The sequence below is a fragment of the Equus quagga genome, chromosome 8, assembly GCF_021613505.1.
Source record: "Equus quagga isolate Etosha38 chromosome 8, UCLA_HA_Equagga_1.0, whole genome shotgun sequence".
In the NCBI taxonomy this organism is placed as follows: Eukaryota; Metazoa; Chordata; class Mammalia; order Perissodactyla; family Equidae; genus Equus; species Equus quagga.
In genome coordinates this window covers 75,272,254-75,298,097 of record NC_060274.1, presented here as the reverse complement: position 1 = coordinate 75,298,097, position 25,844 = coordinate 75,272,254, and the positions used below count along the sequence as shown (strand labels likewise).

General features: G+C 35.7%; 1 non-coding gene across 1 annotated transcript; it reads left to right on the top strand.

Moving 5' to 3' along the window:
- Window positions 1-24,319: 24,319 nt before the first annotated feature.
- On the top strand, window positions 24,320-24,446 carry LOC124244323 (U6atac minor spliceosomal RNA). Its single transcript, XR_006889967.1, has one exon. It is a non-coding gene; the product is annotated as a U6atac minor spliceosomal RNA (small nuclear RNA).
- Window positions 24,447-25,844: the final 1,398 nt, after the last annotated feature.

Genomic DNA, 25,844 nt, shown 5'->3' with positions numbered 1-25,844 from the left:
TTTTATTATGTCAATGAGAAAAACTTTGGTAGAAATTTCTGGAGAATATTTTGGCAGTAGGTGTATAAAGCCTTAAAATGTTTATATGCCTTAGCCCAGCAATAATGTTTCTAGGAATTTATTTCAGGTAAATCGTAGACATGCTCAAGGACTTATGGGCAAAAAAAATCAATAAACAATTTATAATAGCCAAATACTCAAAACAACCTAACTATAAGCAACATTAGTAAATTGGTAAAAATAAATTACGGTATGCCCACACAATGGATGCTAAATGAACATATAAAAATCCTATTTTGGAACACTATTTCATAACATGAAAAATGTTTATGATCTACTGTTATGTGGGAAAGGCTAAAAACAGTATATGCCCTAATTTGTTTTTTTTAAATGTTAAAGGTCATATCTCCATTGGGAGGGGAAAAAAACAAACAAACAAAAACTTGGAAGACCCACTATGTGAGGGAAGTGGACCTAAGGTAAGTTTTATATCCCTGGGTACGTGTAGTGGCTAGTTTTCAAGGTGACCCAATGATCCCCACCGTCTGGCATTTACTCCCTCGTGTTGTAGCCTACATTGTATCAAGGTTGGTAGGTGGGATACAACAAAAAGGATAGCATGTCACTTCTGAGGGTGGTTCATAAAAGATACTGTAGCTTCCACCTCACTCTCTCTTGGATCATTCTGAGGGAAGCAAGAAGCCCTGTGGAGAGGACCACGTGGCAAGGAACTGAGACCTTCTGCCAACATCCAGTGAGGAACTGAGGCCTCCCACCAAGAGCCATGTTAGTGAACCATCTTCGAAATGGGTACTCAGCCCTGTTTGAGCTTTCAGATTACAATAGCCCCAGCCTACAGTTTGACAGCAACTTCATGAGAGACACTCAACCAGAAGAACCCAGTTAATCTACTCCAAGATTTCTGACTCTAAGAAACTGTGTGAGAAAATAAATGTTTTGAGTTGTTAAACTTTAGGGTAATTTATTATATAGCAGTAATAACTAATAAACTGTTTCTCTATATTTTCCAAATTCCTATGGATAACTCATTGCTTTTAAAATTAGAGAGAGAACAAAAAGTGCCATTTTAAAACACTAGACATTGTTTGTCAGTGTAATCCTGATACAGATTTTTAAGATTAACTACAGTGTCAATTTTTCAAGCTAAGCGTTTCCATAGCATTCTCACACAGGTAATTTACACGTGCTAGTCCAGCTACAGAGAGTCAACTATAAATTGAATTCTCCAGTTACAGTAAATTAGAAAGCCTAAGAAGTACCTAGCCAGCCCTGGTGGGTCTAGTGTTTAAGATTCGTCATTCACCACTGCGGCCGGGTTCATTTCCAGATCAGGGACCCACACTACCCACCTGTCAGTTGTCATACTGTGGAGGCTGCATGTTGCTGTGATGCTGAAAGCTATGTCACTGGTATTTCAAATAGCAGCAGGGTCACCCATGGTGGACTGGTGTCAGCAGAGCTTCCAGACTAAGGAAGAAGGACTCAGCCACCCACTTCCGAAAAAAATTGGCCATAAAAACGCTGTGAATAGTAGTCAAGCATTGTAAAGACCAGGCAGGGTTCTCTTCTGCTGTATGCAGGGTCGCTAGAGTTGATTCCATGGCACTAACGACAACAAAAAGTAACTGGAAAGGCCCTTTGCAAATAAAGAATAAAAATAAATTAACTAAATATTCAATGCAAATAATTTTTTAAGGAGAACAAACTATTTCTAAGGAAGATGGAAAGAAAGAAATACTAAAGATAAAAACAATTATTAATTTTTAAAAGATAGTAAAATATGTACATTCTGGTAGATAAATTCAATGGTATTTGGAGAGGGAAAGAAGAAGAAAAGAAAAGGCAAAACTTCATACTAAAGAGAAAGATCTAAACATAAAATGAGAAAATAAAAGGGAGACAAAATCACTAGCACAGAAAAGATTAAAAGAATTATAAAGAGTGCTGTGTATAGTTTGTCACTAAAAAATTTTTAAATTTCAATGACATTAAAAGATTCTCCCCAGAAAATAGAATGTATATCTAAACAGACTGACAGTTCTAGAAGAAACTGAAGTAAACAACTAGTGCCAAATAAAGTTTCCAGACCATAATGATTTTAATGTGTTTGTTCTTTTAAACATTGAAGGAATATAAAAAATGGAGATATTTCTAAAAATCTATTTTAGGATGTTCCCGTAACCCTGACTTTCTGCTAGCTGATAAGGGAAGTCTGTGTGTTAGAAAAAGGTTCCTCCCTCAAGATACCTTATTGCCTTCATCTGTAAGACTGTCATAGCTACACATATTACCATAGAAGAGGTAGCAATGTGCAAGGTGTACAGTCACAAGTGACAGGCCTAGTAAGCCTTACGCTAAAACCTGAAAAAGAGATGACAGGACAGAAAACTACAGGTCAGTATCATTTATGAACACGGAGGCAAAAATGCCAGATGAAATAGACATCAAACCCAGGAGCATATTAAAATAATAAAACATGTCCAATTGAGTTTATTTGGGGAATCCCAGAATGAAATAATATTGGGAAATCGACTAATAAATGCATGACGTCAATAGGCCAAAAGCAATTAAAACAGAACCACCCTCTCAAGAAAACATGTTGTCATCAGAATACATGTCCATAGGTTAGCAAACCAAGATAGTTCAATAATATAATAAAGATTCTCTACCTTCATCTTGGAGTCAACACCCTCTTAAACATTTAGAAGAGTCATTTTCAATAAAGCCAGATGTACATATGCCCATCGCTAATATTACCATGAAGTCATGACACTATTACCAATACAGGAGAAAAAGAACTAAGATTTATAAATATTGGACTGGCAGATTATATGTGCATATAATATTGCTGGTTATCTTTAAAAAAGAGAGAGAGAGAGATTTAACTGAAATCCATGAAAAGTAATGAGATTTTGGCGATTTTTCAATATAGCAACAACAGTAAGAAAGTTTTCAGGAAAAAGCCCCAATCGCATAAAACCAACCAATCATTCATTCACTCAATCTCCCTTCTTTCTCTTTTCTCTCTCTCTCACACACATACACTCATACAGCTCATACTGTTAGCATCTAGAAATAAAATTACAGTTATCTAATAAAATAAGAAAGGGGGAAAAAGGCCTTCTGAAGAGGTACAGGACAAGAGAGGCCATGGAGAAGAAATAACACAACTCTAGAAAGCCACCTAATATATTAATCTGATACGCCAACATGAGTGATTTCTCTCTTCTCAAGGAGTGAGAAGTGTTTCAGAAATTGTCTAAATATGTATTTATATGATTGACAATAACAGCTTGGAATATGCCTATGGTGCCCAAGGGTATATAATATACATTTTCAGCCCACTACTTGTCTTTTCTTCAGGAAGACAAAGGCAACAAAGTTCCCCATGGGATGAAGAGAATAGGTTTCTCTTTATCTACTTTATTTTACTAGGAGTTATTAACCTCCAGAAGTCACAGTACTCTGGGACCACATTTTAAGTCACATAAGAACAAATGCCCCCTTTACGTGCCAAGTGCCAAAAACTGTTTGAGGACAAGGACACAGTCATGTCTGTAGATGCTCAAATCTTCCTTACTAAACCATTTAAACAAAGCAGACTAATTATTAACCTATTAATATTAAACCTTCACATGATGAAAAAGGAATAATTCACCCACATTAGCATATACATGGGTAAATTTGGCAGAGACCGCTTTCCATGTATCCTTTTCTGTCCCATAGCAGCAACTATAGGATGTCACGCGTTAACAGAAAACTGATATATACTAAGTCAGCCTTGTTGGGTCATTCCAAATTATATCTCTCCACTTAAAGAAAGGACTGAGACTCTCTCTAGGCCATTTACAATGTCTCTCATCTAATGATGTTAAATGCTATTTTTAATTGGGACAAGCAGGTATCAGATTTCATATTTAAATCTGTATCTCAATTTAGTACACTGAGGTATGAAAAAAGGGGTTAAGTAATTGTTTAAACATAGTATTGTATAATAGAATAGAAATAATCTACTTATTAGAAAGTAATATTTTCAATTCATTTGTCCCTTTCATTTCCAGGAAACACAAATAACATCCACTATTCACTAACAGCATAACCACATTATTAAAATACAGTACTTAAGTACAAGCTTTTCTACTATTTCACACTATATTTCAAGAAGCAGCAGTTTATAGTTCCATAGGTAAATAATTATAACAGCCTAATCTCCCCAAATTGTCAGAAATAATAAAATCTTTTCCAGGACTCATAAGTTTGCTTTGGGTGGACTGAACCACAACTAACATGTCTTTATAAATAAAGCTTTGCTTTCTTTCCTGCTGCCTGTGACACAATGCGTAGGTATGACCTGCTGCATTCATTACTGAATTTCTTTATCTTATTACTTAGTTTGTCAGATAAAAGCATAAAAGTAGGATTAAGTCTTAGTAAATTCTGTAAACATTAACTTAACTTCCTATGCTGTTTCATATCATACAAGTGCCTACCAGTTTCTCTAAGCACTTCAGTTTAATTCTTAACTACATTTTGGAAAAGCACCAAAACGAGATTTTCCCCAATGATAAGACTTTTACTTTTAAAGTACATCAGTTATAATGTAGCTAATGAAGCAGAGTGAGAGAGATTAGACCTTATCACGTATTAATCTGAGCTCAAAATAAATTCCAAGAAGCATCACTATTTTACAAGGATGGACAGAAGCATGTGTTTATCTCTGAAAAAACAGCTCTGGCTAAGTCAAATGCCACTTTTCACAGCTTAATGGGTGGAATTAAAGAGCATGAGTCAGGCAGACCATTAAAACAACAGTAGCTTCAAATTCTGACTCTGACACTTTCTGTATGATGTTGAATAATTAGACTCCAAAGTCACCACTTTCTATTCTGTAAAAGAGGACAAAAATATGCACCATGTAATGTTGTTATGTTGTCATGAGGCTTAAATGCAGTAATGTATAAAGTGATTAGCACAGTTCCTGGTCCTACAGATAGAGTAAATAAACCTGTAGATATTAATATTAAAGTAAAGTTTATGTTCTAACATCACCAATCCTGTAGTTGAAATATCCTCTCCTCTTTAAACTGGGTAAGAAAGAAACTACAGGGAGATTGCTACACTTAGAATGCTAGAAGGCTTGGAACTGTGGAAGAATTACAACACGAGATGCTTCAGAGGCACTTAGCAACATATTTGCTGCCTGGTAGATGTCTCAAGAAACAAAATAGAGAACACTTCATCACATGTAATGGGAGACCAAGGCTTAAAAATGCTTTTCCAAGAAGTTAGGCCACCAGTGAAACAGAACTGTTAGTTTAACATCTCTTAAAAACAGACTGTGTCCGAGCTTGGGTCTTAGAGGGTGAATAGCCCAAAGATTTAGCTCTGCTGTTTTATCTGAGTTGACTGAGAACTGGATGAAATTAAAATTCAGCTAACATCAGTGACTATGTTCACAGTCCTTTCAGCTGATGAAAATCAGTCACGGTTACATCAAGCTAACAGAGAAAATTCCTTCTCAAAGAATATCATCATAAAAGTAAAATCGCTAGAGACACCACATTAATAATTGTCCGTGGACAAACAATAATTCAGTAACTATTATCAGAGTTTATAGTAATTAGATCTGCATAGAAGAAAGTTAAAAACTAGCCAAACCACCTTTCTACTGGTAAAGCAAACAATTATAAAATATGGAAAATCATGGTTCCTCATATATACACTAGATTTTAAGAAGAAAAATGGAGGAGTAGGTCATGAATACTGCTCATCAATATTAAAATGCCAAACCTAAAAATTAACCACTGGCATACAATAACTCTTGAACAGTACTCTCTCCCATGAACAGATATTTCTGTAACCTGTTAAAAGTATTCTGTCTTACCCCAGAGGGAAAAATTATTAAAATAAATTAACATTTTACTGGGTCTCTAATTGGAAGTGGCTGTTCTCAACAAATATGTTTATCAAACAGTGTGACTGGCAAAATGTGTTACTGTAACTGTAGTTATCCAAATTACATGCTGTCTAAAGCAAAAAGGGCAAAAGCCATCTGGCTCATATAACTTGCATTTTCTAGACAGCTTGCAGCTGGTTCTGATTAAGCAGCATCTCAGAACTCTGTGAGATCTATTTTTATCCCTGGAGGTGTATTTTTAGGGCTCACACATCCAAGGCACAAGGCGTTTGCGTTAGTAAGTCAACAACTACCTTAGATTAGGAAAAGGTTTATGCAAAACTGCAGTTTGGTTTTCAGCTGTACAAGATGGACTGCAAGTTGAACACAACAGCCTGAAACCTAATTTTGAGAACCTGCTTCTCCCTGGATGTTTCAGGGTTCCAGCGGAGGGACACAGAAAAGATGCCTCCTCTGTCTCATGAAATAATCAAAAGAAGATAGCTCAACAAGAAGCTTGACTGTATCATCTTATCCATCCCAGGAGGCTGGTACAATTATAATCCTATTGTACAGATGAGGAAACAAAAGTTTAGAAAGGCTAAATAACATGCTCAATATAAAAAAAGGCAGTGAACAACGCAACCAGGATTCACACGCATATCTTCTGGTTTCACAGGCTGAACTACTACCCAGAAGATTATGCCATCTAACCATTACAGAGTTAATAATGAACTTTAATAATTCATTTTATCATTAAAAAAATTTAATAATATTATATAAAGAAGTAATAAATTTTGATGGAAGAAACATATTAGAATACTTTAAAAGTGAAACTTACAATAATAAAGACAATGAATAATAAATAAGGAAACCTTTTTCTTCTAATTTAAATCTCCATAGTGGTATCACTTATCATCCTATTCATCATCCTGATCATCAAATTAGGATGAAGTCAGACTTGGATGCTAGATAGAAACACATAAAAAATTTTTAGATTACTAAAAAGACATGGGCATTCTAATTTGCTTCTGCCCAGAGAAACACAGTCAATGAATCATGGAGATCAGTGAACAGCTTGATCTTTTAGTAATCAAAGAATTCTCTCCTACAAGCATCCACGAATGTTAACCTTCACCTCAGGCCACTTTCCCCTTTGCTCACCCCACCATAGTGGTGTTTTGTCCCTCAAACACCCACTCTCCTCCTTCCGTCCATAATTCCTCAGATCCCTCCAAGTCTCCTCCTTACCCTTCCTTCTCAGCTAAATGTCCCCTCCTCACTTTCCTCAGTCCTTCCCCATTATATACTCACACAGCACTCCGTACTCACCAAAATAGAAAAAAAATCACAATGGCCATACTTTACATTAACAAATCTCTGCTTTATATTTTGTTTTAAATATTATTACTTATAAAGTAAATTTAAGCAAATATATTATTTGCTTAAATATTATTTATTGATCTCTTTCCAGCTAGACTGCAATATTTATCATTATAGGGGCCAAATCTTCATGGCACATTTTTGATCCTCAGAGCTTAGCATAATAACCAGCACTCAAAAGTGCTTGCTGAATGCATGATCACAAAAGTCATTCTTTCCAGGCACAAATTTAGAACACCCAGTATCCCTGGTTCTCTCCAAAATAGAGCTTTCTTCCTATTCATCATCAGTGAAGTAGACACCAGTGAACGCCTATGTAACTTTGTCATAAGGACCAACTCAAATAACAGTCATAGTATTCTATTTCTATCAGAAGGAAATCATGAGGATATTGGCACGTTCATAGAAGTTCATCATTCTCACATGCAAGGACAAAAGTCGAATCATTTCAGATGTCCTTGACACTGGACTTCCCTCAATATACCATAGCACTGTTAGGTTCACAACAAACATCAGAGACTCACCCACTAAGTGCTATATTTATATTCAAGACATAGTATCAGATTAGCTATAGTTGGAGAAAATCTACTTGTTTTAAAGCTCTTACATTTATAATGTTGGGACTGTGAGTTAGTGGGCTTCTCTGATGAGTGAAGTTTTACACAAGCACAAAGGTACTGAAGCACAGCCCAACAAAAGCTTTGTAAGCTGCTTTAAAATGTAGATGAAATGCTGTTGCCTAGATGGTCACTGATGGGACTCTCGAATCACTAATCCAAGACTGACATTTTTTCCTCTTATTATTAGACATTCTCCTTCCACAGCTGTAATTACATGCTTCTGCATTTCCAGGGGACTTTGCACATCTTGACTGGTAACTACTTGCACGTATTTCGAGTAATTATGGTCATATTTACCGTCATGACTCTGAAGGAAAAGTGACGCTGTATAAAAATGCTAGGGAGTATTTCATTCCTATCCTTGACGTCATTGCCACACTCTCCTTACAAATAAATACCTTCTGATGGTAAAAACAGATAATAATGAACGGTTGCCAAGTTTCCTCTCCTCCAGACTGTCATGGAGAATTAAGTGTTAAAATGATGAACTTGACTATAAATAAAACGAATTATTTCATTATAAGTAAATAAAAATTGTGAATTTAGAAGATGAGAAACTACTTCATGCTCAAATTTAGAAAGGGAAAGAAGAAAATTTCAATTTAATATACTACCTTGAGCTGAACACTACTCATGTTAACTTAGTTTTGGTTCCACATAATACAGTAACTCCCTAAAAACAAAAACAATACTTCCCTGATTCTGGAAGTCTGTGTGTCATAGGGCGCAAAGAAAGAAAAGGAAGTGACTGGTTTAAAATAGGCCTGGTAAGTGACTCAATTACATTACAATGAACTCTTTTCAACATCCTTTAGTTCTAAAGGTAAAATGTGGGTTATATTTGAAAAAGATTTAAAATCATTGTACAGGCTGATTTACGTTACATTGTCTGAAATAAGAAACTTAGTCTCTTAGCTGGAACTTAACGTTCTTTATAAGATAAGTGATAAATGCCCAAAGCTGATGATAATAGTAAGCAATTTACCAAACTGGAGTTCTTTGAAAATCAGCAATCTCATTATAAATTCAAAGTTTCTCCACTGGAAGATAAGTTTCTTGAATCCGATCTATGTCTTATTTAAGGTTGTATCACTGAATGTAGCAGAACACCTGGATTACACCAGGTGCTGAATAAGTGTCTGATGAACACAACTAAATTTGAAAGAATTTCTACTATGTGCCTCACTTTCTTCATTATATCAGATAGAAAGTTTACAGTATATATTGTTTGTAGGTACCCTTAATAGTCAAAAAGAACACTAATATCAGCGTCAAAAAAATTACATTCTCTTTTTTCCTCAAAGAGATGTTCCCCTTTATCTGAAGCTCCAACCACTCCAATTTCAACCAAGGGAAAATATGGTCTGATTCTTCAGACTGTTACAATGTCAACAACAATCAGATCTGTTTCTCAATGCTTCGATTCCAGAGTTTGGCCCAGATAACAACAGCAGCCTCAGATCCAGCTTATTTAATAGAAGACTACATTTCACACAAACATAATTAATAAACACAGAGCAAAGTGATCTTAAGTCAGAAGTGCTTAGCAAGAGACATGGTTGTAGAAAGAACACTGGTTTCAAGGTCAAAGACTTGGGTTTGAGTCAAAATTCAGCACTTATTAGCAATATGACCTTGGGCTAGTCTCTCCCAAAGATAAGCATTCTCCTATATTAAATAAAGACCATAAAGTTCTTACTTCATGGAATCATTATGAGAGGTAATGTATGATAGACATTTAAAAAAGTCTTAGCATAGTGCCTATTACTAAAGTAGAAGATCAACGAAGTTTTATTGAATCAGAATGTAAAAAGTAACAAAACCAGAAAAGTCACTAGCTCCTTCCATTAGAATATCCATGCCTAAATGGGACATGGGTGATAACAGACCAAAAGGACTAAAGGAGCTTGGAAATAATGACATAATAAATAAAGGAAATAAGATTTAAGGAAAGGCAAAGCTGTTAAATAAGGTATCTTGACAGTTACTTTCGTTTATTCAAGGGATTAGGACTTAACTAACAGCAAGTAAGCTGTATGCAATAAAAACCAAAAGCAGAAAGTACACATCTGAGTAAGGCAGGGGTCTTTTTCTGACTCAGTATCATCTCAAGACTCTTACTCAGCATTTACAAGCCACATAATTTATATGGTATCTTCCAGTCTCTCACTGTTTTTCATTTCTTCATGCTAGTTTAATTTTATTATTCAACTTTCTTTCCTTTCCCATTGACAGCTAGATCAAACTTTTCTTTAAATTTTCTTTCCACACTCTACACTATCAATGAGATTTTGTTACAATTTAGAATGGATATGCTACGACACTTTGGATAAAAATGACCAAGCAAGTCCACCCCACAAGTTAACAATGGTTTCAGATTGGGGGAGTTACTTTTTGTTTTGTTTGCTGCAGATGATGTTAGGACAGAAGAGGGAGTTAGACACTGAGACAGAAAATGTGAAAGGTTGTGGTCTGGGTAACTAATGAGAAACATTTGAAGTTGTCTCTCAAAGGAAGGATTCAGTAACTTTTCCAGATCACATTTATCATGTCTGCTCTGCTCCCCCAAACATTTCTTAGCCTTCCACTCTTAAATTAGGCACTGAAGAAGTTGATCTGGAATTACCCACAGATAAATTAGTTTTTTTAAAGGGACTCACTTAGGATTACTAAGCACATTACTTGGTACATGCTTTATAAAGGTCTGCATAAAAATTTCTTCCAGAAATTAGCTACGCTTCTCCTAAGAAACATAAATGCAATTTGCTTTTTAAAAAAATAACACAAATATAAAGATTTAATATACATAAAACAAATCTGTAATAAATAAGTGTATGTGTATGTATGTAGTAAGAGACACAACATGTATAATAAAAAAATTTATTTTCTTTTTTGTAGTTAGGCCTTTCTACTTATTTATATTTTCCTCATAATGAATCTTTTCTTCTCCATACTTTTCCTCATTATTAAGTTGCATATGTTTTAATAAGATGTCTCAGATCATTTTTTTAATGAGGCAGTGCATACATTAAATAAAATAAACACTTGGACTAAATTTTATTATCAAGTGCCTGCCACTTCTCTTTCTGCATTTGACCTTACTCTGTAGTCCCCCTAAGCAATTTCAGTGTACCCCAAAGAAATATTGTGCTCCCCAAAAAGAAAACTTTTTAAAGGCCTCCATTTATTCAAGTCAATGGTCTTGTGTACACCCATATTACTTTTGATGATTCATATAGGAAACGAACTCCTCATTATTCTTTCACCTCCTGTAGCGACAAGAATAATCGAGTAATTGAAATGCTGAAATTCGAGGAGTCTCTCTGGGAATATTTATGCCCCCACATCCCCAACTTTCTTTTCTCTTTTATAATGGGATGCTGGCCAGGAGAAGTGTTCTTTTATATAAGAAGGATTATACAAAAGAGAAAATCCAAAGACAGTTTTCCACTGGGATTTGATTATTTACGTCACTGAGGTCCTGCTTATTCCTGACCTAATTTGCAAATACAAAAATATTTTTAAATAAAGCACAAATTAGAAAACCAAAATAATGAAATAAACTTTATCCTGCATTTAAAAAGTAGGGTTTAAACAACTGATATAAGCAAAATTCCAGAAATGATTCCTATTTGATATGTGTTCATGTTTTATTTTCCAAAACTCCTCAACATCTTTTAACCCCTTCTTTGTCACCAATTAACAGCTGCAGTGATAGAAACTATAACTCTCATGCCAAAGATGATCAGTCTAAAGTTTCCATGGCTATAGAACACAGATAGTTTTCCACAATTTCACTCAGGTTTTCATAAGAATATGGTTTCTTGGCACAACAATTTCTCATTGACCTGTCGTTGTTTTCAAAAATTAACTATTAGTAGGTGCTGGCCCAGTGGTATAGTGGTTAAGAGCATGCGTTCTGCTTCGGCAGCTCTGGGTCTGCAGGTTTGGATCCCAGGTGCAGACCTACACACTGCTCATCAAGCCATGTTGTGGTGGCATCCCACATACAAAATAGAGGAAGACTGGCACAGATGTTAGCTCCTTAACAATCTTCCTCAAGCAAAAAGAAGAGGATTGGAACAGATGTTAGCTCAGAGACAATCTTCCTCACCAAAAAAAAAAAAAAAAAAATTATTAGTAAAGATCAATGATACTTCTCTGTTTGTGTCTTATGTATGTGCTAAATCCTATCAAATCCCAGAAGTATTCTCAATAAATGTTTGGGCACCCTCAATAAAAAAAGATGAAGTGCTTCAATTTTCCCTGTGAGTGTCAAACCCAAAATAAAGACTTTTTTAAAAGAAACAAATCAAATATAGAATTACCTAGAGACTATTACAAATAATATTCATAACATGTACATGATTATCCGAAATTTTTCTAAGTATTTCATATTCAAGAAAACTATAGAACTTAATTGTGAAATAAAAAAGACGACACAGACAATAATCCTGAATGAGATTACAAGTTAAAAAACATCAAATGTTCTTTTTTTTTTTTGAGGAAGATTAGCCCTGAGCTAACATCTGCTGCCAATCCTCCTGTTTTTGCTGAGGAAGACTGGCCCTGAGCTAACATCTGTGCCCATCTTCCTCTACTTTATACGTGGGACGCCTACCACAGCATGGCGTGCCAAGCGGTGCCATGTCCACACCCGGGATCCTAACCGGCGAACCTGGGGCCGCCAAGAAGCAGAACTTGTGAACTTAACTGCTGCACCACCGGGCTGGTCCCCTTGAATGTTCTCAAGTTATTCTGTAGACATAACAGAATAGCAATTATAATTAAAATAAAATTTTCATTAGAACTAGAAAACATAAGTAGTTGAAAACATATTCTCTCCTTCGTGCTACCACAGTTCTGTATCCACTTCTCTTTCATGGTTTTTATCACATTATAGTGCAAATACTTTTTGACACGTCTGTTTTCCTGGCAAGACTTTGATTATCAAGGGTGGAGACTGGGTAATTTCCATTTCTATAGCCACACTTTTTGTTGCACATAGTAGAAGCTCAATGATTTCTGACAAGAGCTGAACCTATTAGATTTTAAAACTTATTAAAATACAATAATAATTTAAATAATGTGGTTTTGATATCTAATTTGAAATAGATCAACGTATAAGAATATAGTCCAGTAAAACATCTAATTACATATAAGAATGCAATAATACGATAAAAATGAAAATTCAAAACAAATGGGGGAAGCTACTTAATAAATGATATTGAAATAATTGATTGGTAATTTGAGGGGAAAATGCATAAAATTTATACCATACAATATAATTATAATACTAATTTCTCCTTTTTCTCTCTCTCTATATGTATGTGTGCATATATATGTATCTATGTATATAAAATATATGTACAATTTAGCTCATAAAAATTAGCATAAAATAGAACTGCTTATTTTTGGAAGAAAGCTTTCTAAACCTTGAGTCAATAAAAGAAACAAAAAGATGTAAATTTTTTTTAAAGATGTAAATTTTTTTTTAAAGATGTAAATTTTGTGTAACAGTTTAAACTTTAATACTAAGAAGATAGTCACGGCAAAAAGAAAACAACTCATTGCAGAAATACGTTTATTAAATATAAGAGATAAAAGGTTGTTTTCTATGTTACAAAACAATCTGACAGAAAAACATAAAATCCAGGAGAAATGTAAGTCAATAACATGGTCACACACAAGGGGAAATCAAATTATGAAGTACACATAAAGAAAAAAAGAAGATTCAAGCATCTTATTTATCAAAGCGATGCAAATTAAAACAACACTGAAGTAACATTTTACATTTAACTAATAAATACAAAAATTCTAAGAAACACTATCTAACAGTGTCCAGGTTCGTGGAAAAGTAAAACTGATTAACCCATACATTATTGTTGGCAATTTACATTAGAAAGCAATTTGACAAAGCACTTCAAAAGCCATTTTTTAAAAATCACATCCTTTGACCCATAAAAATATTCAAAATCTTTAACCTAATGATATCAAGCCAGAAAGTTTAAACTGAGTAAATAACTCAATAAAAATAAAAAAACAAAGAAAGGCATATTCAAGTAGATTTTTGTGGTGATGTAATTTATAATAGTAAAGTGCTATAAATCTAAATCTTTAACATCAGAGGAGTAATTAAGTAAACTTCCAATTATCAAACAACTACTCTTGAAAATGGTTCATTAAAGAGTATAACACATGTAAAGGGCAATATAAACTCAAGCTGAATATGACATGAAGCTGAAAGGAAACAGACAAATTGCACAAGCTGATATGCTGAGGCATGGTTCCTTCGTGATTGTAATATTGTTGATTCTATAATTAAAAATTGAGAGAAAAATTGTTATTAAATTATTAGTCGATGTTCAAAATTAGGGGCACACAGAAGGATCACATACAAGGCCGAAGCTAAAAACAAAATTAATTCCTTTGAAAGAAATGACCATTTTGGGGACAGTTTCTGGCATTTCTTGCATTTAAATTGAGAAAAGGCTAAGAATAATGAGAAAATTAGGACAGTAAATAAATGAAAGACAAAATTAAAATGCCTAGGAAAAGTATTTTCTCCATGGAGATCAAGAACTAAAGCTGGTTTTAAGCTAAAAAACAGCAAGTTAATTGTTCCATTCAAAGAAGCTGGAAAATAGAAAAAAGACTATTATTAAAAAATCTTCTCCATGACTAATTTTTTTTCACTTTTCCCCCTCAATCATCCTTCTTCATTCCTGTGCACCAATAGTAGCCTTCTGGTGTCTAACTATGAAAAGCAAGAAGGTTACAATCAGCTTTTGTTTGTGTACATTCACCATTTGGACACAAACTTTAATATTAGCTTAAATAAGAGAACATTGATGCAGAGGTTTGGAGAAAGGGCAGTCTACCCCTTACATCTGTGTAACATCATCTGCAAAATATAGTGGTCCCTCCACTTTCAATTTCATTAAATGTAACCAGAATGAGAAAATTTGTTATGCCACAATCACGGGTGTTCACACAATTCTACCCGGATCAGCCACTGTTTTGAGATACATCTGGTGTGCCAGAAACAAACTAGGAAGTGGTGTGTGGGAGGAAAGAAAATTAAAAGTTGTCAAACATATTTCTTTAGGCATTCAACATAATCTGTTATTCTAATTATTTTCCTGTTATTTATGTAGCCAAGTTAATTATTATACAAACTAAAGTAAAACTTTTAGGTTCCCCCAAAACTTTTCCTCCACTATTTCTTAAATGAGGAAATGGGCATTCACACATAACACTCTATACACATAAACACATATACATTATATCATGAAATTTTCTACTTGGGCTATTATGCCTCTGGGTATTAGGTTATCCTACATTCCTCAAAAATACCCAATATTTTATGCTTATTGAGATCTGTCACTAACTGGAGGACTGCTTCCTCAGTATTTCCCTTCTAATCTGAGCAACTGTGAACACGGGGCAATGTTAGTGCCAAAACCAATGCCAACGTTAAAGACAATATTATACAGTTTGGAAGTGGGAAATAAATTGCCTGAAATCACCAAATAATTTCACAAAGACAACCCAAGAACCCAGGTTATTTATTAATATTAAATTATACAAAATTAAAGCTCACAGTCTTTTTATGCACAGTTCATTTTTAAAAATACAAACCAGGAACACCTCAGAAAAGACCTTTCTAGTCCAATTTTCCTAAACAATAGTGCATTGAAAAAAAGCCACTTGAAAATACAGATAAGCCTTGATCTATTAACTCAATTAGGAATGTGAAGCCTATTTAATAGCTAACCTTTATAAAGCACATACGATGTTACAGATACTACTCTAAAGTGCTTTACATGCATTAATTCATTTACTCCTCACAAGAAGTTTTGAGCTAGATAACATTAATTAATATGCCCATTGTGCAGATGAGCAAACTGAAACAGAGAGATTACAAAAGTCAGTTTTTGGAACTGAGTTTCAACCCAGGTCCATAGGTTCCACCGTTACTCTCTACTGCCTCAGAGCTCTCCACTGTGGACCATGCCTACCTCTGTGCCATTCCCTTTGTGTCATCTTTCCATTTCCACTGTAACAGATACCTTGCATGCCCACTAAGCAAAAACATATGATGATTCAAGAGACATCAGTTAAACCACTTCTTCAGAAACAACTCATCTTAAAGATGGTGATTGGGATTCCAAGAATGATACTGGAATATCTTAAAACATAAAATCTTAAATTGACTCATCTTCAATTTACTATCTTTTTATCTAAATGGCCTTGAATCTACCAAAGGGAAGCAAAAGCCTAGTAAACATAAGAGGGAGGGAGAAGGTATGAGTATCCAGAACACTCAAATTTTAAATTACTTTTCATTTACCTCTGAATTAAGTACAAGTGTCTGCACACAGGTGCAACATGTTCCACAAGGAAGGAAATCCTAAAGAAAAAAAATCCCTTAACAGGAAAGAATCTGTTAAATGTTCTCTGGGCTGTGACAGGTAACTATCTTATAGACCGTTAATACAGAAGGTAAACAAACAAGATAATCATTTAAAAATATCTGGAAAAAAATGAAGTAGTGAAACCTAGTAGAAACCTACCTTAAAAAAAAAAAAAAAAGAAACCTACCTACATAAAACTAAAAATTCCAAGAGTTCTCTGACCTGAAATTTTACTTAATTCAGGCCCAAAGGGAAACAAAAGCAAAACAAAACAAGATCATTTGAATCTGCCTATAGATAGCTGGGAATATATTACTAAAATATAATGGTGGGTGCTGGCAGAGCTTAAACAAAGATGGTAAATAGAGGGGCTGGCCCCGTGGACCAGTGGTTAGGCCCAGCGTTTCACCGGTTCAGATCCTGGGCATGGCACCGGTCATCGGGCCATGCTGGGGTGGCGTCTCGCATGCCACAGCTAGAGGGGCCCACAGCTAGAGTATACAACAGTGTACTGAGGGGATTTGGGGAGAAAAAGCAGAAAAAAAAAAAAGGAAGATTGGCAATAGTTGTTAGCTCAAGCCCTAATCTTTAAAAAAAAAAAAAAAGACGGTAAATAGAGATAAAAGTCTTCCCCAGATTTCTCTTCTCCAAAATGTCAGAAGAAGCTTTGTGATGAGAGAGCAGAAAAGTTCTGCATTTCCCAATACTGTGAAATATTCTGAGCACATGTTCAAGGGGCTTATGTTTCATTGTTAGTGCACTGGAATCGACAATTCTGACTCCTAGTGACCCTGTGCACAGCAGAGCAGAACCCTGCCCGGTGTATTTGCGCCATCCTCTCACCTTCCAGCACTACATTAGGCAATGCTATGCTGCTATTCGTTGGGTTTTCATGGCCAATTTTTTCAGACAGGATGGGCAGGTCCTTCTTCCTGGTCTGTCTTAGCCTGGAAGCTCCGCTGAAACCTGTTCACCATGGATGACCCTGCTGGTATCTGAAACACCAGTGGCATAGCTTTCAGCATCACAGCCACATGTAGTTGCCACAGTATGACAACTGACAGATGGGTTGTGTGGTTCTCTGACCAGGAAAAGAACCAGGGTGCGGCAGTGAGAGCACCGAATCTTAACCACTAACCCTACCAGGGTAACTCTCATTACCAGCTGCTTAACTCTCATTTATTTTCCTCAACTGCAAATAACCAGTTACTTAGGCTGACTTCACCACCCTTGCTTTTTCATCTCTGTTTCTCCTGCAGGGGAAAAAAGTGTAAATGACATTGGTATCAGAATGCTGCTGGGAAACAGGAATGGTAAGGCAAACAAAAAGAAGAAAAAATGAAGACACTCACCAGAAGGTGAGTTACTTGAAAGGAACTGCTTCCTATGGGCGAGGCCTGGCTGCCTTGATTGGCCAGAGTCCTGGAAAGCACCCTGGTGGGAAGCCCTTGGCTCCTGAGGTCTCTCAGAGGCACTGGTCTGATACTTCTTCCTGTGGATAGCCCTGCCTGGGGGTTGGCTGGGGACCTGCAGTTCCACACTTCTCCATCCATGACTGGGTCGCTAAGTCCAATAGAGAGCTGAGGGAGGCATAGGAAGCCAGTCAGCCTTGGGTCCATTACGTGCTCTAAAATCTATCATTATTTGTAAAAAGGCAGTTATGTTGGTCCCTCTCTCTTTCCTATATTTCTTTGTGGCTTGAAACATGAAGAAAATGGAGTAGTACCTAACACTCCGGAATCCCAACCAAATGCAAACAAAGATTTGGGCTGGTTTTCCAAACTAATATGAAGTATGAGGAGTTAAATTTAAAAAGCATTAAGGAAAACTACCTAAAGATACAAAATCTGAGACAGGGAATGAATGAGGATCTTTAAGCATTCTCCGGGGCTTCTATAGATTAGCTATGTTGCAAGGTGGTCATAAGTTCCAGCCTAACAGTGCCATAGCTTCCTGTGACAACTATGGAACTGTGCCCATCTCCCCTTATGTGTAAAACAAAAGGGCTAGACCAAACCATGTCTAGGGCACCTACAGGTACTAACATTCTAGGATGTTATAACTAAAATTAACTAGCTTTGGCAGTACCTTTAAAGTGAAAAATGAAAACCCACATGAGTCCCACATCACAAGACGGAAGTCAGCCCAGAGCCAGAGCAATCTCTCTTTAAGAAAGAAGAAAAAGCTGTTGACCTGCAGTAGCTTTAGAAACTGCTGAGGAAGGAAAAAATTATAATAAGGAATTAAAATAGGACATTGACCTCTGTGAAAAGATCAGATACAAGAAGAATAAGTGCTGGGCTGAAGGAAAAGTAGTCTCTCTTTGTATTATTTTTAAAGTAGATATGTCCTTGGAAATATTATTAAAAATATTGAATTCTCAATTGCCCAATGGTGTTAGTCTACTACCAAAACCCCATAAAATCTCAAATTAGCTTGCAGATGAATGATGGCTTTTAGGATTTATCTGGAATCCAATGTGATCCTATAGATGGGATGGGCCAAACTCCTCAGAAAATGCCAAGAAACATCTGAACCAGGCCAAATAGTGCTGAAACATTCCACTGACATAGAACCCACAAGTCAACATGAAGCTTTCACTGGAAGATACTGCCTTTTAGTGCAGTTTTCCAGAGATCCAGCCAAAACTCAGAGATTATTGAAAAAAGCTGTCAAACCCAAAATGGTTCCAAATAGAGATTTGTATGAGAAGGGAATCCTGCATGAAAATTTATCATTCACAATCATGCATTCAATCGCCGATCACATTATATCAAAGGATTTTCATTCTTCCTAGAAATTCTTTACAAATTACAAGTAACCACATTCTGAGCAGAACGAGAACTGTGTATTTTTAAACAAGTCAATTGTTTCAATGAGATAAATACATTATTTCCACCAGACAGATAATTGTTTTCTTGTTCAATTGCATTACATTTGTGTATCCAGGTATAAAATGTTACAAATGGAAAATTACTGAGAAGCAAAGCAGTCATTAGTGTGACTTATAAACGGAGTAAAGATGTCAGAAAAGTTTTATTAGTGCTTTATGTTCCTGAATATGTAGATTTTATCCTTTTTAGTTTCTTATATATCTGATGGACAGAAAATAGTAAAAGCAGGTCTGTGTGCCTACACATACTACAAACAGAAACTAAGATGTCAGGTTACGTGACCTGGATATAAATATACAAAAAAATAAAATGAATTCAAGGATAAATTACTCGCCTTCACAAAGAATCTAGAAATTTTGAACCTGTGGGAAGTAAAAATAAATAGTTTTAAAGTATCACTACTGGAAGTAAATCATATTTCTAGATTTTTACTTTGTAGATGGAAGAATTATATCAGAAAAGTATATATATGATTACTGTTGTGGCACTGTCTATTTCCTGAGAGAATTCTTAACTGTTAATTGTCCTCAATTAAAGAGCCTGAAAACAAGTAAAAGAGACATTAAATGACACAAAAACCAACATCGGCACTTTGTTAAAGGCAGATTATCTCCAGATGGAAGTTGCACATTGTAGACAGTCACTGAGCAAGAATGGCCAGAAAGAGTGCTCTTGCACACCAGAAATTAAGAAGGCAGGCAATCAGAATGATAAACAATATCTAACACAGAATGCATCTCCCAGGGATGCAGTAAGTTCCATTTAATAAACAAAATGTTGGTTTTTAATGCTAGTGTTCTAGTGCGTTTGGATTAAAGGTTATGGCATCTACTTCCTAACGGTTTAATAGTGTCTGTGTCAAATATATCAACATATGTGCTGTATATTTTTTAAATAGAGAGGTCATTTTCTTGAAACTATTTTTAGAAATTCACCATATTTCAAATTGTACAGTCAGGAGAAAAAATGTTAAAGGATAAAGATTCCAACTTAAACATCACACACTAACCAAATACCCCAAACTGATACTGGATATGGCTTGGAGGAATGTGCTATTCAGAAGAGAAAGTATTCTCCCAAAGTAAATTAAAAATGGGTACGGGAGATTGTATGATATTAACACAGATCTACAAACATATGAGGAAGTATAATATAATTTTGAATAAAGAATGGTAAACACACAAGATAATTTTAACCAACGATTCCTCTCCTTTTTTTAAAATTACATAAGTTGATTCTACGAGAACATTTTAAGTTAGAAGGCTTTGTAATAGAATAAAAATTCCATAAGAACTGAAATTTCTTTGTAGCGTGAGAATTTGAGGAAAAATACTGCTTTTGTGTTTTGTGTTTTGTGCGTGTGTGTGTTTTTATAGCTATATTAATTTAAAGCTATGTAAAGTAGGCTTCGCGCCGCCCCTGGAATGCTTTGTTAATCACATCTTTAATATTTAGGAAGAAAAAATTTTGGCCCAAAGCTCCTTTTAGACAAAGTTTTGATTTATTTAACATATTACAATATTTTGATTGATATTAGATTAATAAAAACTTCAAAAAAAAGAGGTGAGGAGGAAAATTTGTCATAAAATTTTATTTTTCTGAATTTATCCAGGGCCACTTCAGCTTAGAACAATTTTTTGACATATAGATATTTTTCCCTAGAGTTTTTCAGTTGTAAGGAATTCTAGAAATTCTTAAACCAATTTTCACTTTTTTGGAAAGGAAATCAAAGCCCTAGGAATAAAAATGTGAAACCTGATTCTATATACCTACTTAAATGCCAAGTCAAGATTAGAGCAAAGGAATCCTAATTCCTGTTTTGGTTTTCATTAAAGTGAAAAATAAGGGTAGAAGCAATGTCTAGAGATCTCGAGAGTCTGAAGGACAACATTTAAAGCTGAGTAAACAGGAGCGGGTAAATGGTTGCCCTCATGGAGCTTACCTTCTAGTGCAGGAGATAGACAAACCAACGTCAAGAATGAACTCTGTCACCAACTAGTTTTTTGTATACTGGGTTCATCTTTTTCCTCCAGTCCCGTAATTCCCACCTGGAGAGCCTCAATCAATTCTTACCCTCTGCTCCTCTCTCTCACTTTCCTGTGGACTTGGTTCTGTCATGTGACTTCTGTTCACCTGCATGCAGATGATTGCAGGATGCCACCCCCAGCCTAACCCATGCAAGCTACCTACCTGGCTTACCACAGCTGCTTAAAATAATTTCACTTGAATCTCCAATATTACTTCAGAGTCAACAAAACCAAAACCAAACAAATTCTCCCTCAAAATTGACTACTTCAACTTCCGTATTCCTATTACTATTGTCATCATTCTCCAGAATTCTCAGTCCCAAGTTTTAAGTCATCTTAATTACTTCCTCACCTATGGTTCCCGTACCTAGTGAGTCTCCATATCCTATGAGTATTACTCAGGGTTCTCCAGAGAAACAGAGATTTATTATTCAGAATTGGCTCACGTGACATGGGGGCTGGCAAGTCCAAAATCTGCAGAGATGATGTCCCAGTTCAAGTCTGAAGGCCAGCAGACTGCTGTAGAACCAGGAAGAACCTATGTTCCAGTTTGAAGGCTGTCAGGAAGAATTCTCTTTTATTCAGTGTGGGTCAGCCTTTTGTACTATTGAGGCCTTCAACTAAATGGATGAGGCCCACCCACATTATGAAGGTTCAATCTGCTTTACTCGGTCTACAGATTTAAATGTTAATCATATCCAAAAATCCCTTACAGAAATACTAAGAATAATTTTTGACCATTTATCTTGGCACCCAGAGGCCCTGTCAAATCAACACAAAAAATTAATCATCACACTATGGTTTTACTCTTCACAAGTTTCACACTCTTTTCTCCATTCTCCTTCTCATTATTATTATCTCAGTTCAGGCCCTTATGATCATAAGGACCTACTGAGTTTTCAGCAAAAGGATATAAACCAGTCCCCTTCCCAGCCTTTAGTTCAGGCATCAGACTGAATATGCTGAGGATACATTTATTTTCAGAAATGTTGTTTTTATCATATCCGTCTTATTCTATTACTTAACTCACAATGGCATCTTACTCTAAATAGAGCCAATTCTTTTTCTTATAATATAGTGCTGTACATAGTCCAGCTCTACTTGGCCTACTGATCTGTTTCTTCCATCACTCTCCTCATTCAGAACTTACTATAACTGGCCAATAGCTTAAATATGTTCTTCACTCATCAACATCCATTCCTTCCTCAACATACTCCCTCTCTCTGGAAAGCAAGGTGCACTCTTCTTGGCCTAACCCAATCCCATCCACCTGCCAAGGTTTGTCTCCAGCTTCAACTCCTTTTTGAAGTTTTCCTAATTCTCCAAACCACATAAATCTTTTAATTTTCTAATCCTCACGTGCATTTAAGCTAAACAAAACCATTGTTACTCTAAACTACTCTGTCTTGTTCTCTAACTTATTTCTACCGCACATCCCTTTTTCTCTGATCCCCGATCTCACCCTATCACTTCCAACTACACACCTTCTATTTATCTTGGGCCGAAAATCTTTGAATCTGTGATGTGCCAAGCACTATGCAAGTCAATGGATATACAAACAGGTACCACTCTCAAGAACCTTAAAGTCTGATAAGAGATGAATTGAATTGAATAGATAACTTTTCAATTATTATGGAACAATGTACTGCAGGTTATAGCAAATGTTGATCCAAAGCTCTCAGGGAAAACAGGGAATAAAACAGAGGGAGAAACTAAACTGTCTAGTAGAATGATATCATAGGGGATACACTTCACAGGAGGAGGAGAGGAAAAGGCATTTCAAGCACTGAGAATAACCAGTGCAAAGGAATAGAGACAATGAAGAATATATATATATGTTTAAGCTATTTTTAAGGTATGATGTTTATAGTATAATGAGACATGTACCACAATGACAAACATATTGGGTAATAAAGGATCAGAATCCAGGTATAAAATCGCTGAAAAACAAGAGATTAAATTCAGCAGAAGAATCACTGAGTAATAGATACAGAGCCTCAGAAGCAAAAATGTCTCTAATACTAAGAATGCTAAGCCCACAACTGGAGTGCAGCAGGGCAGAAGCAGGCACAGCTGAAGCATGGAGCTAAGCCACTTCTAACCAAGGGAGCTGGAAGTCCTTAAAGTATAGGTGATATTTTGTTTGTCCCTTATCCATGATCCTAAAGAAGATTTTTTATAACTCATTTGGCAACAAATCTAAGCTCATCTGGCAACAAAAACTGTCCTAAACAGACATGAGGCCATTTATCATCTTTATATCATTTAGTATTAATATCTATGAATTTCACTACAGAAATAATAAATTTCTTTATTATAAGGAGCTGTCCCAGACTCCATTGAAGGTGATATGACATGTAACACAGGGTATATGTTCCATACTACTTTCTTAAAATCTGATAAATTCTCATTTCCAAACACACCTGGCCCCTAGGGTTTTGCATAAGATTCTGTGGGCCTTAGATTTTGAGGTTGCAGAGAATCAGTCAGATACACAAAGGGGTCTATTGTCCAAAAAAGGTTTCAGAGTTCATGGAAGATCCATTTAGGATTGTTTTGTTAAACGGAGGATAAGTTTTCAGTGCCACACACACTCTATTGTTGACCACCTTTGCGATCAGTGGCAAAGTTTTTTTTTAATAATATTAGTTAAAAAACAAATTGCCAACCATGAACTCTTAAATCAACCGTTTTCCTCCCCTTACAAAGCCAAGAACACCAGAAAAAAATTTTAAAACAACATTCTCTTTGCCTCCTATAACCTTAATAGATAGTTTCCTGGAATTGTCCTTTTACATAGAAAATTAATTTCCCTGCACAGCTGGAAATACCACATTGGCAAGCAAGGAGAACATCACACACGAGTAGATTAAATAAAAAGTGGGGGAACTATAAGACTCAACAAAATAGAACTTGTTCAGTAAGATGGTCATATGAGAACAGCTTTTCACCTGTTTATTTAATGTATAAATGCATCTTTTAAAGTGAAGTAGCAATAATCAAGGAAGCTTTGGATCCAGAGAAACAATTAGAGGATTACATCATTCAAGAAGTTTTTCTAGTGTTATATGAAAGGAGATAAGGTTAGCACTCCCCTTTCCAAAGATGAAGGAGGTCCTTGGGCCTGCACAACATGTATATGGTTAAGACATTGCCACCTACTCCACGGCATCTAACTATGTTCTTTTTCCTTTCACTTTGGGATGATGGAAAAGTTCTGAAGGTGGATAGTGGTGATGGCTGAACAATAATGTGAATGTACTTAACACCACTAAAGTGTACACTCAAAAAGGGTTAAAATGGTAAATTTTATTATATATATACTTTACAATGATAAAAAGATTTCAATACTATGCTCAAAGCTCTTATAAATCAATAACAAAATAAAACAGTCTAAAAGAAAATGAGCAAAGGGCAAAAACAGAAATTTAAAACAAGAAGAAAATCCAATAAATATGTGGAAAAAATGTTTAAAACCACTAATAATCAAGAATGCAAGTAAAAATGACTACAAATTATGTTTAATCTTTTAAAATAGCAAAGATTAAAAAGATTTAGAATTCTTTAAAAAGCAGCAGCTTTTCTAGACCACCACCCAGATCAGGGTCTATTAATACACGGCCCTCCGCTGGCTTAGACCTAATGTATATCCTCTGTACTGACAGCCATCAAGAAAAAGCAGGTTCATAGTGCCATCTGGGGACTACTTGCTGATGCTGTAGCTGCCTCAGGCAATGACCTGTGTGGCCAATATTCAACTAATAACCAAACTAAACAGAATAATACACTTTGCACCACCACTTTAAAAACAAAAGGAGAGATGGAAAACAGAACACCACCTGAATTCAGGAACTGCCACACAGAAAGGCAAACAAGAAGCAGTAACAACGTGGGAAGTTGGAAACCCCACACGGCATCCAGACAGTTGGCCCCTTGGTCCTGCTGCCTTGATTCTCAGGTTGTCAGAGAAAAAGGACAAACCTCCATCAGCTCTTAGTGCAGAACTGACATTGTGTAAATAGCAAGAGGGAGAAAGTTCAATAAAAATCAATGTGCTATGAAAGCAAGATACAGGAAAACGTTCTACATGAACTTTACCATTGCAGGACTTCCTAACCAGTGAAAGGCTGAGTTCAAGATATCAGGAAATTTCTAGATAAAGCACAACAGAGTTCTAAAGTGGCATATTGTGTTATAAAACATGGAGTTACATTTCTATTATCTTTGACAAAACACCTCACACTTCCATAAATCCACCAGGGTATCCTACAAGCAAAATGAGGGATAAATTTAATTATCTGAATATTCATTCCCCACACTGAAGGAAGTAAGTGGCTGACTAAATACCTGGTACAAAGCAGGAGCTCAATAAATATTTGTGGAACTGAACTGAAAAAAGTGGTAGAAGTAATAAAGATTATCTGTATCTACTGATGAAACCTATTAGATTATTTTTCCAACTTTCCACCTGACATAACCTATGGAAAATAACTGGCCTTATCTATAGAGACAGCTGTAAAGGTTCTGTTCTTTTTCACTTGGAATCACAAGTACCAACCCCCATCGCCCCCCAGCATGGTGCTCAG